Source organism: Oncorhynchus masou, chromosome 26, assembly GCF_036934945.1.
Source record: "Oncorhynchus masou masou isolate Uvic2021 chromosome 26, UVic_Omas_1.1, whole genome shotgun sequence".
NCBI lineage: Eukaryota > Metazoa > Chordata > Actinopteri > Salmoniformes > Salmonidae > Oncorhynchus > Oncorhynchus masou.
This window is the reverse complement of record NC_088237.1, coordinates 5,824,126-5,841,190: the sequence shown is the minus strand read 5'-3', so window position 1 is coordinate 5,841,190 and position 17,065 is coordinate 5,824,126.

Here is a 17,065-nt window from a genome sequence, read left to right as displayed (position 1 = left end):
AACCACATGTTTAAAACTTCCAAGACATGCAAATAAAACCATCAAAAGCACTCTAGAATATCAGATGGGAATGAGAAACAAAGAAAGACATATTTACAGTCTTCCCTTTAAAGATGTTCCATGCAAATAACAGCTTGTTTGCCTAGAAACTTAGTGTGAGTAAAACATCTCAGTGGGTGGGGATGGTGCTGTTTAGTTTCAAACAACCTTCAAAGCATGGACAGTTTTACAAGGATACTTCTCTCATGGGATGATAACTGAGGGCAAAGTACGCCCATGTTGTCTCTTCTCTCTCCTTTTCGGGGGTGTCGTGTCATGTTAGTGAAGTGTTGTGTTGAAGACATCCTCTGACTGTTGTGCTCTTCATCTTGGTCTGCTAGCACAGATTGAACCAGCTGAGCACTGAGCAGTCATTCAAGTATGAAAGGCATGCTTTGTTTCAATCAAAAAAAGAAAACATGAAGAGAAATATCTCACATTCTTTATTCAGATCAGATCAGAAAAGCCACTACAAGCTGAGACTACTATCTGTGTAACCGCAGACTCAGATTCACCCATTTTAAGAGCCAGGCAAGGCAAACCACAACCCCAGTGTTTCCCCACTCATCCAGTACCCCAACAGCACACCTGATTCAACATGTCAACTTATCATCAAGCCCTCAATGAGTTGAACCAGGTGTTTTTGTCTGTGGCTACAACAAAAATGTGTGCTGTTGGGGGTACTCGAAGGACCGGAGTTCGGAACCACTACACTACACCCTTCCTACTGAAACCTATTTGCCAACCTCTTGGTCACAGTCTATCTTGGTCACAGACTATCTGTGGCCACAAAGACTCAGATTCACCCTGTCTAAAACCTCTCTGCCAACGAACCACCTTAGAGTTAGATAGAATTCTCTAGCTGATAACACCTCAATCCAGGCTTTCATATCTTTCATTTCAACAAAGACCCTGTCAGTAAAACACAACTTGTGTTCTACTTCTGATTCCAGCGGACATCTCACAGATAACTTTGTTGGCTTTCTGATCAGGGCCCGCACAAAGCACAGCAGACTAAGGGTGCATCACAAATGGCACCCTATTGCCTATTTAGTGCACTACTTTTGACCATGCCCTTTCAAAATTAGTGCACTAAATAGGGTAGAGGGTACCATTTGAGGCATGCACAGAGTATCTGGAACTTTCTCTCTGACAGTTTTGTATAATCCTCCAAAAGGCCTTGGCTGCATCTCAAATTGCACCCTGTTCCCTATATAGTGCACTACTTATGACCAGGACCCATATGGCTCTGGTAAAAAGTAGTGCACTATATAGGGAATAGGGTGCCATTGAGGATGTACCCCTTGTTAGTGTATTTGACCACTGTGTCTAAAGCCAAGACAGCACTTAAGCAGTGCACTCACTGTTTCAACTGGTCTGGACAATGGTATCTGTTTCTTATCATGTTTTTACATAGTAAGGGAGGGATGGGGAGAAATGGAAGGGATTCGAATAATTTTGGTTTCCAACCACAGGGAAAACTTCACAGAATAATGTAAGTTGTCTTTAATATGTGAATCCATCCCCAGAGAGAAAGGATAGAGAACTTCTGCTTGGTGCAAGATGGCCTCCTCTGTCCTCTCTTAGAACTTGACCCAAGGGCAGGGATAGTGACAGTCAGGTAGGATATCATGGGAGAATCTCAATTGCATACTCCTCATGTCCTCTCTCCTCGCCTCCTTCTCAAAACCCATTGCAGGAGAAGGTCAGAGGAAGGGACCTCACCTCTGGCATTTGTGAGGAGTGTGCAATTGAGATTCTCCCCATGTCCCTGTTTGCCATGTATACTGCTCAAAAAAATAAAGGGAACACTTAAACAACACAATGTAACTCCAAGTCAATCACACTTCTGTGAAATCAAACTGTCCACTTAGGAAGCAACACTGATTGACAATAAATTTCACATGGTGTTGCGCAAATGGAATAGACAACAGGTGGAAATTATAGGCATTTAGCAAAACACCCCCAATAAAGGAGTGGTTCTGCAGGTGGGGACCACAGACCACTTCTCAGTTCCTATGCTTCCTGGCTGATGTTTTGGTCACTTTTGAATGCTGGCAGTGCTTTCACTCTAGTGGTAGCATGAGACGGAGTCTACAACCCACACAAGTGCCTCAGGGAGTGCAGCTCATCCAGGATGGAACATCAATGCGAGCTGTGGCAAGAAGGTTTGCTGTGTCTGTCAGCGTAGTGTCCAGAGCATGGAGGCGCTACCAGGAGACAGGCCAGTACATCAGAAGACGTGGAGGAGGCCGTAGGAGGGTAACAACCCAGCAGCAGGACCGCTACATCCGCCTTTGTGCAAGGGGGAGCACTGCCAGAGCCCTGCAAAATGACCTCCAGCAGGCCACAAATGTGCATGTGTCTGCTCAAACGGTCAGAAACAGACTCCACGAGGGTGGTATGAGGGTCCGACGTCCACAGGTGGGGGTTGTGCTTACAGCCCAACACCGTGCAGGACCTTTGACATTTGCCAGAGAACACCAAGATTGGCAAATTCGCCACTGGCGCCCTGTGCTCTTCACAGATGAAAGCAGGTTCACACTGAGCACATGTGACAGACGTGACAGTCTGGAGACGCCATGGAGAACGTTCTGCTGCCTGCAACATCTTCCAGGTTTGGCGGTGGGTCAGTCATGGTGTGGCGTGGCATTTCTTTGGGGGGCCGCACAGCCCTCCATGTGCTCGCCAGAGGTAGCCTGACTGCCATTAGGTACCGAGATGAGATCCTCAGACCCCTTGTGAGACCATATGCTGGTGTGGTTGGCCCTGGGTTCCTCCTACTGCAAGACAATGCTCGACCTCATGTGGCTGGAGTGTGTCAGCAGTTCCTGCAAGAGGAAGGCATTGATGCTATGGACTGGCCCACCTGTTCCCCAGACATGAATCCAATTGAGCACATCTGGGACATCATGTCTCGCTCCATCCACCAACACCACGTTGCACCACAGACTGTCCAGGAGTTGGCGGATGCTTTAGTCCAGGTCTGGGAGGAGATCCCTCAGGAGACCATCCGGCACCTGATCCTCATCAGGAGCATGCCCAGGCGTTGTAGCGAGGTCATACAGGCACGTGGAGGCCACACACACTACTGAGCCTAATTTTGACTTGTTTTAAGGACATTACATCAAAGTTGGATCAGCCTGTAGTGTGGTTTTCAACTTTGATTTTGAGTGTGACTCCAAATCCAGACCTCCATGGGTTAATAAATTTGATTTCCATTGATAATTTTTGTGTGATTTTGTTGTCAGCACATTCAACTATGTAAAGAAAACAGTATTTAATAACAATATTTCATTCATTCAGATCTAGGATGTGTTATTTTAGTGTTCCCTTTATTTTTTTGAGCAGTGTATAATCTATCTTTTGGCATTTCACACGTGGAGTCCCCTGAAATGGAAATGGGGTCCCCTGAGAAAATCTGTAATTTTACCAAACAAATTAATTACTTTTTTCTCTTCAAATGGGTATATAATGCAACCTTTTAGTGTCAACTAAGGACCCCTTACGCGATAAGAATGTGCTTTCATGTCATTATTATGTGTCTGGACAGCCGGCACAGCATTAACTAGGGGATATCATGTTGGGGCCCCTGGATATTCCAGTGCCAATTTAAGGTGCAGTAAACGTTTGGTAACCTCTGGACTAGGACATCCTGCATGTGTAAAGCAGGAATCCACCCCGGTTTCATCAAATAACTTTTACACATTTGTTTCTGATACCCCCAGGTCCCCTAAAATAGAGAACCAAATAGCTAGATGGTCATGTTATCATATATGTTAAGGTAGTAGATATCATAGAACAATTGCTTAGACTTTTATGGGTAAAAAGTTTAGTGCCATAAAGGGATTCTGTCTGGTACCACTCCAAATATCACTTGACTTTCATCCTATTCATCCCAAACAGATGTCGACACTATACAGTGTAGCAAAAGATAATAAGACCAACCAGCACATTTAAGTAATCTCAACTCATCCTTATCAGATGGCTTGGCTGTTATCCTTTACAAAACAGCAGAGGCATTTATCACCAGTAACATGCTTGGACAAACACATGGCACCACTAATCATTCATGTAAAAGGAAAAAGCATAAACTAACCATCAGGAATCTGTGGAGAAAATGTGTATTCTCACCTCTGCTCCTCTGAGATTGTATGAGACGCACACACACACACACACACACACACACACACACACACACACACACACACACACACACACACACACACACACACACACACACACACACACACACACACACACACACACACACACACACACACACACACACACACACACACACAGAGACAGAGACAGAGACAGAGACAGACAGACAGTATGGGCGATGAAAAGTAATATATATATTTTATTTCATTGAATATCCAAAACATACAATATACTTGCAGTGAAGCCGCTCAACAACTACACCACAGCAGTCATCCAACAGACTCCCATTCAGAGCGACACACAGAAGAAGCATAAAGAGTCAACACCATGCCCAAGGGCACGTCGACAGATGTTCCACAATGCCAAAAACAGGGACCCCAACCCTCCAAGATCCCCCCACAGTTCCCCAAGAGCTACCCCTCAACCATCTGAGACCCCCCCCCCCCAAGAACCCCCCCAATGCACCAACAACCCCAAAAAATTAACTAAAAATAAAGAGACAGAGGGAAAAGGAAAACAAGGTCACCAAGGACAACTAAAATCATAACAGCAAACCCAACTATATTTGTTTGTGTGCATGTCTGGCACTTTTTACATCTGTGTGTGTCCATGTATGTGTGCATTTGAATGAGAGTGTGTGTATATGCATACGTACAAATACCTGTACAGCATCAGCCTCAGGCAAACCTGCATTAGTTGTAAAAACTGCCCCTCAGTGTCATTCAAATGTACTTTTTATTATGTTTTATTTTGACTTTATTTGTTATACTTTTATCTTTGACCATCATTCTATCCCCCTCTCAGCAACTCCACTACCACTTGTCTCCAATTCCACATCCCAACCCTCAGCTTCCCTCAGCCCATCCCAACTATCTCTGCTGGCCACCCTCTTTGGATTTCTTCGCAACATAAGTTGTGGGGTCACTTAGAAATATCCTTGTTTTTGAAAGAAAAGCACATTTTTTGTCCATTAAAATAACATCAAATTGATCATAAATACAGTGCTAACATTGTTAATGTTGTAAATGACTATTGTATCTGGTGTTTTGCAGGATGATGTATGATGAAGTGAGTTGCCCCAAGAAACTGATCTAAGGTCAGTTTTGAATTTCTGCCCCCTTGTAGTTTTTACCAATAGAGGGAGACAATAACCTAAAGAATGGCTGAGCTCAGATGATATTGCCTAAACTTCCACATTTAGCTTCTCCCTTATCTCTACTCCATATGTATTGTCATTGTTTTCACTTATGTTTCAACTTTCATATTTTATTGTTGACTTTATTAATGTAGTACCCATGAATTTCAGTATATTCCACATTAAAATAGATATGTATTTATTCTTGTCAAGTTCTACATTGTCTGCTTTGTGTGTGATGCCAATGAAGTTCTGGATTGTCTCTCTGAGAAAGCAATGCTCTAAATGTCCACCTGGGGTCACTTCTCATCCATATTTGCTGCAGAAAAAGTGCTGGAGCTCATGATGTCGAACACCCTCCAAACCATTGCACCGTACTGAGAGACTCTGCAGTGGTTCCACCATTTTGATTCCCACTTTGGCAAGAGTGAGCATCGGTATTATTGATACTCAACTAACCAAGTTCATATCGGAATAAGTGTTTTTCCACTGTGTGTAGGCTACTAGGCGTATTATTACTTCCTGAAAAGATTATTGGATGTTTAAAGGTGTGGTTATAACTGTTTAAACACATTTTTTCCACTTTTTGTGTAAATATCTGCAAGGTGCAAACGTTTATTTGCAGTGTCCCTTTTTGAGGCAAAATGTCGAAACAAAGGACAGGAAAAGTAAAGGCCCTGTATAACAGAATGTTTATTACATTGTGAAGTTATCTTTATGTACTGATCGTTGGTCCCCATTATGTACTGGTTGTTGTTCCCAAAATAGGGGATTTGGGAATCAAACATATCAGATTTCTGTAAGTCTCTCTTGAATATATTGAGTGCCATTAGTCCACAGGGTTAGGTTTATTTGTTGAAACATACTGACAATATCTCTTTCTCTCTAACACACACACACACACACACACACACACACACACACACACACACACACACACACACACACACACACACACACACACACACACACACTGCAACCCTTAACAGGTTTTAGCAGGTTCGAATGGCTCAACCCATAAGGCAAAAGTTTTAAGAGCCATGTCGCATTAGTGCTGATTAAGTTTGGTTATAATCACATGGGTCAACTCTGGGGTTAGCTGAATGGGTCATTTGTTTTAACTTTAACAACCATTTTCTGCTTCTCAAAGCACATGTTGGAGAAAACATTAGCAGACATGCTAATGTATGTAGCCTGATTATTTGCAGTACTCAACTCAGTAGAGAAAGAGAGACTGGCTAAATCAAACAACTTGCTAAATCATAAACAACAGGTGTAGACTAACAGTGAAATGCTTACTTACAGATCCTTTTCCAACAATACAGAGTTTAAGATAAAGACTGAAAAAATTGTGACACAGGGAATAAATTCACAAATAACAATAACGAGTAAAAGTAACATGGCTATATACGGAGAATACCAGTACTGAGTTGATGTGCAGGGGTACGAGGTAATTGAGGGAACTGTGTACATATAGGTAGGGGTAAGCACACACCCCTGAGGGGCCCAGTGTTGATGGTCAGCTGTGTTGTTGCCTACCTTCACCACCTGGGGGGGGCGGCCCATCCAGGATCAAGTTGCAGAGGGAGGTGTTCAGTCCCAGGGTCCTGAGCTTGGAGGGACTATGTTGTTAAATGCTGAGTTGGAGTCAATAAACAGCAGTCAACGAACAGCATCCTTGTGTAGGTGGGTGAGGGTCGTGCAATAGAGATTAGAGACATATGTGGCTATGTTGGGCCGGTATGTGAATTGGAGTTGGTCCAGGGTGTCTGGGATGATGGTGTTGATGTGATCCATGACCAGCACTTCAAAGCATTTCATGGCAATAGATGGGAGTGCTACGGGGTGATAGTAATTTAGGCAGGTCACCTTGGCCTTCTCGGCATGTGAATATGGTGGTCTGCTTGAAAAAAGTTGGTATTACAAACCGGGTGGGGCAGAGAGGGAGTGAAAGGGAGGGACAAGGGCAGAGCGAGAGAGAGAGAGGCAGAGGGAGTGAAAGAGAAAGAGAGCCAGACTGGGAAAGGGAAAGAGAGTTAGAGGGGCAAATATAGATAAAGAGAGGCTCGTCATTTTGTGGGCCTTGTCACCATCACCCTGTTGGGACAACAGATGTGCGATGATGTCATGTAGAAATGGGATAGGGTATGTGGAGGGGTGGAGCAAAAGAAGCCAGCGCATGAGGACAGCGGACAGGCAGAGAAAGCAGGGAGGGGGAGGGGGAACTATTTTTCAGCCACTGCTCCTCTTCAGCCATGCAGCCCAGTATTAAGTTAGTTCTTATAAAGAACACACTGAATGTAATGACAAATACAGATGTACACATTTATAGTGCTTTATAATGCAACAATCTATAATTTTTTCATACTTAGTAGTAACAACCCTAGAGGGCAAATAACTAAACAATTGCATTATCTACAAAATCCTATGTGTATCTACAAAATCAGCACTGTTTAAGCTCAAGGGATAGTTACTGTGTAAATATGCTGAACTTGTGCTACCTTATCTAGCAGCACAACACAAAGCATTGTTTTCTAAATGATGTCACACGCACGGCCCGACAGGGTTGTAGCTTGATTGTTGCAATGCTAAAGTTTATCCTCCGATCCCATCAGTGTGTGTGTGTGTGTGTGTGTGTGTGTGTGTGTGTGTGTGTGTGTGTGTGTGTGTGTGTGTGTGTGTGTGTGTGTGTGTGTGTGTGTGTGTGTGTGTGTGTGCGAGTGTGTGCGAGTGTGTGCGAGTGTGTGTGTGCGAGTGCGTATGCGAGTGGCTCTTTGCTGCTGCACTAGTGGTGTCACCTCAAGGGTATAATGCAGGAGAAAATAAGGCCAGGGGATGTTTCTGAATTGGTTTCTGCAAATATGCACCCATTCCTGGCATTGTAGTATGTTAGTGTTGGTGTGAGGGGTATTGTGTAGAGTGGGGTAGAGTTGAGTGAGAAAGCCCCAGAGAGCCTCAGACCCAGTGCACGAAGGCCAAAACTATGTCAACCTGTGGTACTCAGGCCAAGGGGAAAGTGATGCAGTTCGGGGTGTGTTATTTTTTGTAGTTGCATGAAATTGAACTATGACTTTGACTCTTTCTAAAATGTACAAGCAGTGGTGGAGAAAGTACCCAATTGTCATACTTGAGTAAAAGTATAGATACCTTAATAGAAAGTTACTCAAGTAAAAGTGGAAGTCACCCAGTAAAATACTTGAGTAAAAATATTTGGTTCTAAATATACTTATGTATCAAAAGTAAAAGTATAAATAATTTCAAATTCCTTATATTAAGCAAAGCAGATGGCTCCATTTTCTTGTTTTTAAAATGTACGGATAGCCAGGGGCACACTCCAATACTCAGAAATCATTTATAAAAAATGTGTTTGTGTTTAGTAAGTCTGCCAGATCAGATCATGACCATGGATGTTCTTTTGATACTGCAAGTCAAATCAAATCAAATTTATTTATATAGCCCTTCGTACATCAGCTGATATCTCAAAGTGCTGTACAGAAACCCAGCCTAAAACCCCAAACAGCAAGCAATGCAGGTGTAGAAGCACGTGCGTGAATTGGACCATTTTCCTGACCTGCAAAGCATTCAAAATGTAACGACTACTTTTGGGTGTCATGGCAAACGTATGGAGTAAAAAGTACATGATTTGCTTTAGGAACGAAGTGAAGTAAAAGTTGCCCAACATATAAATAGTAAAGTAAAGTACAGATACCCCCAAACAACTACTTATGTTGTACTTTAAAGTATTTTTTACTTAAAATACTTTACACCACTGTGTACAAGCCAGGTTGTGACTGTGACTCTTTTAACATAATTTACATTTTATTTATTTATTTCACATTTATTTCACCTTTATTTAACCAGGTAGGCCAGTTGAGAACAAGTTCTCATTTACAACTGCGACCAGGCCAAGATAAAGCAAAGCAGTGGGGCAAAAACAACAACACAGAGTTACACATAAACAAACGTACAGTCAATAACACAATAGAAAAATCTATATACAGTGTGTGCAAATGTAGAAGAGTAGGGAGGTAATGCAATAAATAGGCCATAGAGGCGAAATTACCACAATTCAGCATCAACACTGGAGTGATAGATGTGCAGATGACGACGTGCAAGTAGAGACACTGGGGTGCAAAAGAGCAAATGGATAAATAACAATATGGGATGAGGTAGTAGGGTGTGCTACCTCATGTGTCCTACAAGGCCATCAAACTCAACTCTGGACCAGTTCCACTGTGTTTTTTTTCATTGTTCCCCTCTAATCCGGGACTGATTTAGACCTGGGACACCAGGTGGGTGCAATTAATTATCAGGTAGAACAGAAAACCAGCAGGCTCCGGATCTCTCAGGGTTAGAGTTGAATACCCCTGCTACAAGGTCAAAATGTCACAATGGTTCACAACATGTATGTTACAAAAAAAGTATGAGACTAGCATACAGCTAGCATTGCCCTTGCTAACAATAACAAATAGACACAAATGAAAAATATGTCATCATCAGTCAGGTAAACTTACTGTCAGAAGGTTTTGAACCTTTATTTAACTGGGCAAGTCGGGCGACGCTGGGCCAATTGTGCGCCGCCCTATGGGACTCCGAAACACGACCGGTTGTGATACAGCCTGGATTTGAACCAGGGTGTCTGTAGTGAAGCCTCTAACACTGAGATGCAGTGCCTTAGACCGCTGTGCCACTCGGCTTAGCTACCACAGCCTAACAATGCATGGTTCTGCTTGTGTCTCTGTATCTTTTTATTTTTATTTTACCTTTATTTAACCAGGCAAGTCAGTTAAGAACAAATTCTTATTTTCAATGACGGCCTAGGAACAGTGGGTGAACTGCCTGTTCACCACACTACCTGTCACAGTGTGGTGAGCCTGATGGCCAGGCCATGACTTGTTCCTGAGGAAACCCTCCCTCGGTCGGGGCTCCCTGGGTAATCATTCACCTGTTACCTGTGGCAACAGAGCGACAGCAAACACCCAACAGATAGCAGGGCAATGACAGCACTGGAGATGCACACACACTCAGGTGAGCTGTTATCGACAATCACACAGACAGACTTTATGACTGCCTTATCAGTGAAGCTTAGGCCTACTCTGTCATAGTCTGCCACATTTAGTCCTAATGAAATGTTTTTATTATGGGTATATTTGACTTTCAGATGGTTTCTTGGTAGTACTGAAAAGTTAAAGATGCAGGTCCATTTAATAAAGATATATTATATTCTATTGAAATAGCAGATGTTTTTGGGAGGCCTCTAACAACCCTGTTCTTCTAAAGAAGAATTATTTTCAGAGTGACCTCTCCCTCATAATATCAGTTCAACATGAACATGCTGTATAATATCTAAAGTTATTAAAGTGATTCGCAAATTATTCTGCATACATTTCTGAAACAAGGAGAATTAGGTTATTTTCCAGAGGTGACCTCTCCCTCACAATAACAGTTCAATGTGAAGACAGTGTATAATGTAATACTGCATAGCCAAGAGTCACAGAAGAACTCCACGACCTGGATACCAGAAATTGTAACAGAGCAGAGCTATAAAACCTGATGACATAACCATGGTTATCAGATGTTAAAAGTGTAGAACTACACCAGAGGCCTGAACACGCAGTGCCTGCCTAGGCCCTAGGGTGTGGCACTGCAGCATGTCTTTGGTGAGAAGGGAGGGAGGGATAGAGAATGGCAGTTTGTCCTGCTTTGGTTCCGCCTCCTCGGACGTCATTGCCATCTCTTGGCTCTCTCCAGTCCCAGAATGCTCTCCGTCTGAGAGCACTGGCCTGAAATAAAAGTACGAGCTAGCTTGGACTCTGGCTGGTCGGCCGCTCAGGCCCCAGAGAATGGCTGCTTTGTCTCAGCTGCCATTTACACTGTCTGGAGGCATGGAGAGAGAACTCAAAGAGAGTGTCTGATTGCAAATTAGCACAGACCTTAGTGTGAAATGGAGCTACCCTCACCCTCCAGTTTATCCCCTCCCTCCTTCGTTCACTCCTTCCCTCTGTACTTCAGATACAGTTGGTGCTGGAGGAAATTGGGTGAAATTGTTTTGCGAAAGCTACAGGTTTTGAGTCTTTGATAGAAGTTATTCAAATCAATTGGTAAAAAAATGAGAAATCTCACATTTACTTTACTATCGGGTGAATCTAAATCATAGCATGTAATTTGTCTTAGCTTGTAAACTGTTGTTAAATTATTGTCCACAAATTTATAAGGTATAAATTAGTGGGCATACATAATTTTGAATGATTTATTACGGGTTGAATGCAGATCATATCTTCGCATTTGCCTCATAGGCCTACTGTGTGATCTTGCAAACATTGTTATTTGGAATGAATATGTGAATGACATACAGTATTTTGCAATGTTAGAAAAAACTGTGTGTGATGTAATGTATTCTTCATTCATGGGTAAACAGGAGTCCTGCATCATCAACAGGAGTCCTGCATCATCTGATCCTGCTACACACACACACACACACACACACACACACACACACACACACACACACACACACACACACACACACACACACACACACACACACACACACACACACACACACACACACACACACACACACACACACACACACACACACACACACACACACACACACACACACACACACACACACACACACACAGTTTACAGATGACACAATGGTAGTAGGCCTGAATACCAACAATGACGAGACAGCCTACAGAGAGGAGATGAGGGCTCTCAGAGTGTGATGCCAGGAAAATAATCTCTCACTCAATGTCGACAAAACAAAGGAGCTGATCGTGGACTTCAGGAAACAGCAGAGGGTGCACGCCCCTATCTACATCGACGGAACCGCAGTGGAGCAGGTGGAAAGCTTCCTCTGCGTACACACCACTGACGACCTGAAATGGTCCACCCACACAGAAGAAGAAGGCGCAACAGAACCTCTTCAACCTCAGTCGGCTGAAGAAATTTGGCTTGGCACCTTAAAACCCTCACAAACCTTTACAGATGCACAATTGAGAGCATCCTGTCAGGCTGTATCATAGCCTGGTACAGCATCTGCACCACCCGCAACCACAGGGCTCTCCAGAGGGTGGTGCGGTCTGCACAACGCATCACCGGGGGCAAACTACCTGCCCTCCAGAACACCTACAGCAACCGATGTCACAGGAAGACTGAAAACTTCATCAAGGACAACAACCACCCGAGCCACTGCCTGTTCACCCCACTATCATCCAGAAGGCAAGGTCAGTAAAGGTGCATCAAAGCTGGGACCGAGAGACTGAAAAAGAGCTTCTATGTCAAGGCCATCAGACTGTTAAACAGCCACCACTAGGTGGCTTCCACCTGGTTATGTAACCCTGCACCTTAGAGGCTGCTGCCCCATATACATAGACTTGAAATCACTGCCCACTTAATAACGGAACTCTAGTCACTTTAATAATGTTTACATATTTTTGCTTTACTCGTCTCATATGTATATACTGCATTCTATTCTACTGTATTTTAGTCTATGCCACTCCTACATTGCTCATCCTAATATTTATATTTTCCTTAAAACTTCTTTGGGACTGGGGGGCAGTATTGAGTAGCTTGGATAAAAAGGTGCCCAGCGTAAACTGCCTGCTACTCAGGCCTAAAATCTAGAATATGCATATTATTATTAGTATTGGATAGAAAACACTCTGAAGTTTCTAAAAATGTTTGAATAATGTCTGTGAGTATAACAGAACTGATATGGCAGGCAAAAACCTGAGAAAAATCCAACCAGGAAGTGGGACATCTGATGTTTGTAGTTATTCAAGTCATTGCCTATCAAATATACAGTGTCTATGGGGTCATAATGCACTTCCTAAGGCTTCCACTAGATGTCAACAGAACCTTGTTTGACTTCTCTACAGTGAAGAGGGGGGAATGAGAGCTGATTTAACCAGATGTCTGCCAGAGTGGCATGAACTGATCACGTGCGCACACATGAGAGCGACCTGCGTTCCATTGCATTTCTGAAGACAAAGGAATTCTCCGGTTGGAATATTATTGAAGATTTATGTTAAAAACATCCTAAAGATTGATTCTATACATCATTTGAAATGTTTCTACGGACTGTAACGGAACTTTTTGACTTTTCGTCTGGACCTAGTTATCGCGCCTTATGAATTTGGATTACTGGGCTAAACGCGAGAACAAAAAGGAGGTATTTGGACATAAATGATGGAGTTTATCGAACAAAACAAACATTTATTGTGGAACTGGGATTACTGGGAGTGCATTCTGATGAAAATCATCAAAGGTAAGTGAATATTTATGATGCTATTTCTGACTTCTGTTGACTCCACAACATGGCGGATATCTGTATGGCTTGTTTCTGTGTCTGAGCGCTGTACTCAGAATATTGCATGGTGTGCTTTTTCCGTAAAGTTTTTTTGAAATCTGACACAGCGGTTGCATTAAGGAGAAGTGGATCTAAAATTCCATGGACAACACTTGTATCTTTTAGCAATGTTTATTATGAGTATTTCTGTAAATTGATATGGCTCTCTGCAAAATCCCGAATGTTTAGTAACTATTGAACAAAACACGGCAATGTAAACTGAGATTTTTGGATATAAATATGAACTTTATCGAACAAAACATACATGTATTGTGTAACATGAAGTCCTATGAGTGTCATCTGATGAAGATCATCAAAGGTTAGTAATTAATTTTATCTCTATTTCTGCTTTTTTTCTGCTTTCGGACTGCAATAGCATCGAATAGTCCCCGCGATATGCAACTGTTCAGGGAAGTCAGGAACCAATACACGCAGTCAGTCAGGAAAGCAAAGGCCAGCTTCTTCAGGCAGAAATTTGCATCCTGTAGCTCTAACTCCAAAAAGTTCTGGGACACTGTGAAGTCCATGGAGAACAAGAGCACCTCCTCCCAGCTGCCCACTGCACTGAGGCTAGGTAACACGGTCACCACCGATAAATCCATGATTATCGAAAACTTCAACAAGCATTTCTCAACGGCTGGCCATGCCTTCCTCCTGGCTACTCCAACCTCGGCCAACAGCTCCGACCCCCCTCCCCCCGCAGCTACTCGCCCAAGCCTCTCCAGGTTCTCCTTTACCCAAATCCAGATAGCAGATGTTCTGAAAGAGCTGCAAAACATGGACCCGTACAAATCAGCTGGGCTTGACAATCTGGACCCTCTATTTCTGAAACTATCCGCCGCCATTTTCGCAACCCCTATTACCAGCCTGTTCAACCTCTCTTTCATATCGTCTGAGATCCCCAAGGGTTGGAAAGCTGCCGCAGTCATCCCCCTCTTCAAAGGGGGAGACACCCTGGACACAAACTGTTACAGACCTATATCCATCCTGCCCTGCCTATCTAAGGTCTTCGAAAGCCAAGTCAACAAACAGGTCACTGACCATCTCGAATCCCACCGTACCTTCTCCGCTGTGCAATCTGGTTTCCGAGCCAGTCACGGGTGCACCTCAGCCACGCTCAAGGTACTAAACGATATCATAACCGCCATCGATAAAAGACAGTACTGTGCAGCCGTCTTCATCGACCTTGCCAAGGCTTTCGACTCTGTCAATCACCATATTCTTATCGGCAGACTCAGTAGCCTCGTTTTTTCTGATGACTGCCTTGCCTGGTTCACCAACTACTTTGCAGACAGAGTTCAGTGTGTCAAATCGGAGGGCATGCTGTCCGGTCCTCTGGCAGTCTCTATGGGGGTGCCACAGGGTTCAATTCTCGGGCCGACTCTTTTCTCTGTATATATCAATGATGTTGCTCTTGCTGTGGGCGATTCCCTGATCCACCTCTACGCAGACGACACAATTCTGTATACTTCCGGCCCGTCCTTGGACACTGTGCTATCTAACCACAAAACGAGCTTCAATGCCATACAACACTCCTTCTCTGGCCTCCAACTGCTCTTAAACGCTAGTAAAACCAAATGCATGCTTTTCAACCGTTCGCTGCCTGCACCCGCACGCCCGACTAGCATCCCCACCCTGGATGGTTCCGACCTAGAATATGTGGACATCTATAAGTACCTAGGTGTCTGGCTAGACTGTAAACTCTCCTTCCATACTCATATCAAACATCTCCAATATAAAATCAAATCTAGAGTCGGCTTTCTATTCCGCAACAAAGCCTCCTTCACTCACTCCGCCAAACTTACCCTATTAAAACTGACCATCCTACCGATCCTCGACTTCGGCGATGTCATCTACAAAATTGCTTCCAACACTCTACTCAGCAAACTGGATGCAGTTTATCACAGTGCCATCCGTTTTGTTACTAGATCACCTTATACCACCCACCACTGCGACCTGTATGCCCTCGCTACATATTCGTCGCCAGACCCACTGGCTCCAGGTCATATAAAAGTCCATGCTAGGTAAAGCTCCGTCTTATCTCAGTTCACTGGTCACGATGGCAACACTCACCCGTAGCACGCGCTCCAGCAGGTGTATCTCACTGATCATCCCTAAAGCCAACACCTCATTTGGCCGCCTTTCGTTCCAGTTCTCTGCTGCCTGTGACTGGAACGAATTGCAAAAATCGCTGAAGTTGGAGACTTTTATCTCCCTCACCAACTTCAAACATCTGCTATCTGAGCAGCTAACCGATCGCTGCAGCTGTACATAGTCTATCGGTAAATAGCCCACCCGATTTTACTTACCTCATCCCCATACTGTTTATATTTATTTACTTTTCTGCTTTTTTGCACACCAATATCTCTACCTGTACATGACCATCTGATCATTTATCACCCGTGTTAATCTGCAAAATTGTAATTATTCGCCTACCTCCTCATGCCTTTTGCACACAATGTATATAGACTCTCTTTTTTTCTACTGTGTTATTGACTTGTTAATTGTTTACTCCATGTGTAACTCTGTGTTGTCTGTTCACACTGCTATGCTTTATCTTGGCCAGGTCGCAGTTGCAAATGAGAACTTGTTCTCAACTAGCATACCTGGTTAAATAAAGGTGAAATAAAAAATAAAAAAAAATTTTTGTGACTCCTCTCTTTCGCTGGAAAAATGGCTGTGTTTTTCTGTGACTAGGTGCTGACCTAACATAATCGTTTGGTGTGCTTTCGTCAAAAAGCCTTTTTGAAATCGGACACTATGGCTGAATTTACAACAAGTTTATCTATAAAATGGTGTAAAATAATTGTATGTTTGAGGAATTGTAATTATGGGATTTCTGTTGTTTTGAATTTGGAGCCCTGCAATTTCACTGGCTGTTGGTGAGGTGGGACGCTACCGTCCCACATATCCCAGATAGGTTAATTCCATTATTTTAGGTTGTGTGTATTGCATGTATTGTTGTGAATTGTTATATATTACTGCACTGTTGGAAAACACAAGCATTTCTCTACACCCACAATAAGATTTGCAAACATGTACACTACCGTTCAAAAGTTTGGGTGCACATAGAAATGTCCTTGTTTTTGAAATAAAAGCAAATTTTTGGTCCATTTAAATAACATCAAATTGATCAGAAATACAGTGTAGACATTGTTAATGTTGTAAATGACTATTGTAGCTGGAAACGGCAGATTTGTGAGGCGTCTGCTGTGATGCGTCTGTTTTCAAACTAGACACTCTAATATACTTGTTCTCTTGCTCAGTTGTGCACTGGGGCCTCCCACTCCTCTTTCTATTCTGGTTAGAGCCAATTGCACTGTGCTGTGAAGGGAGTAGTACACAGCGTGGAATAGCCTTCATTT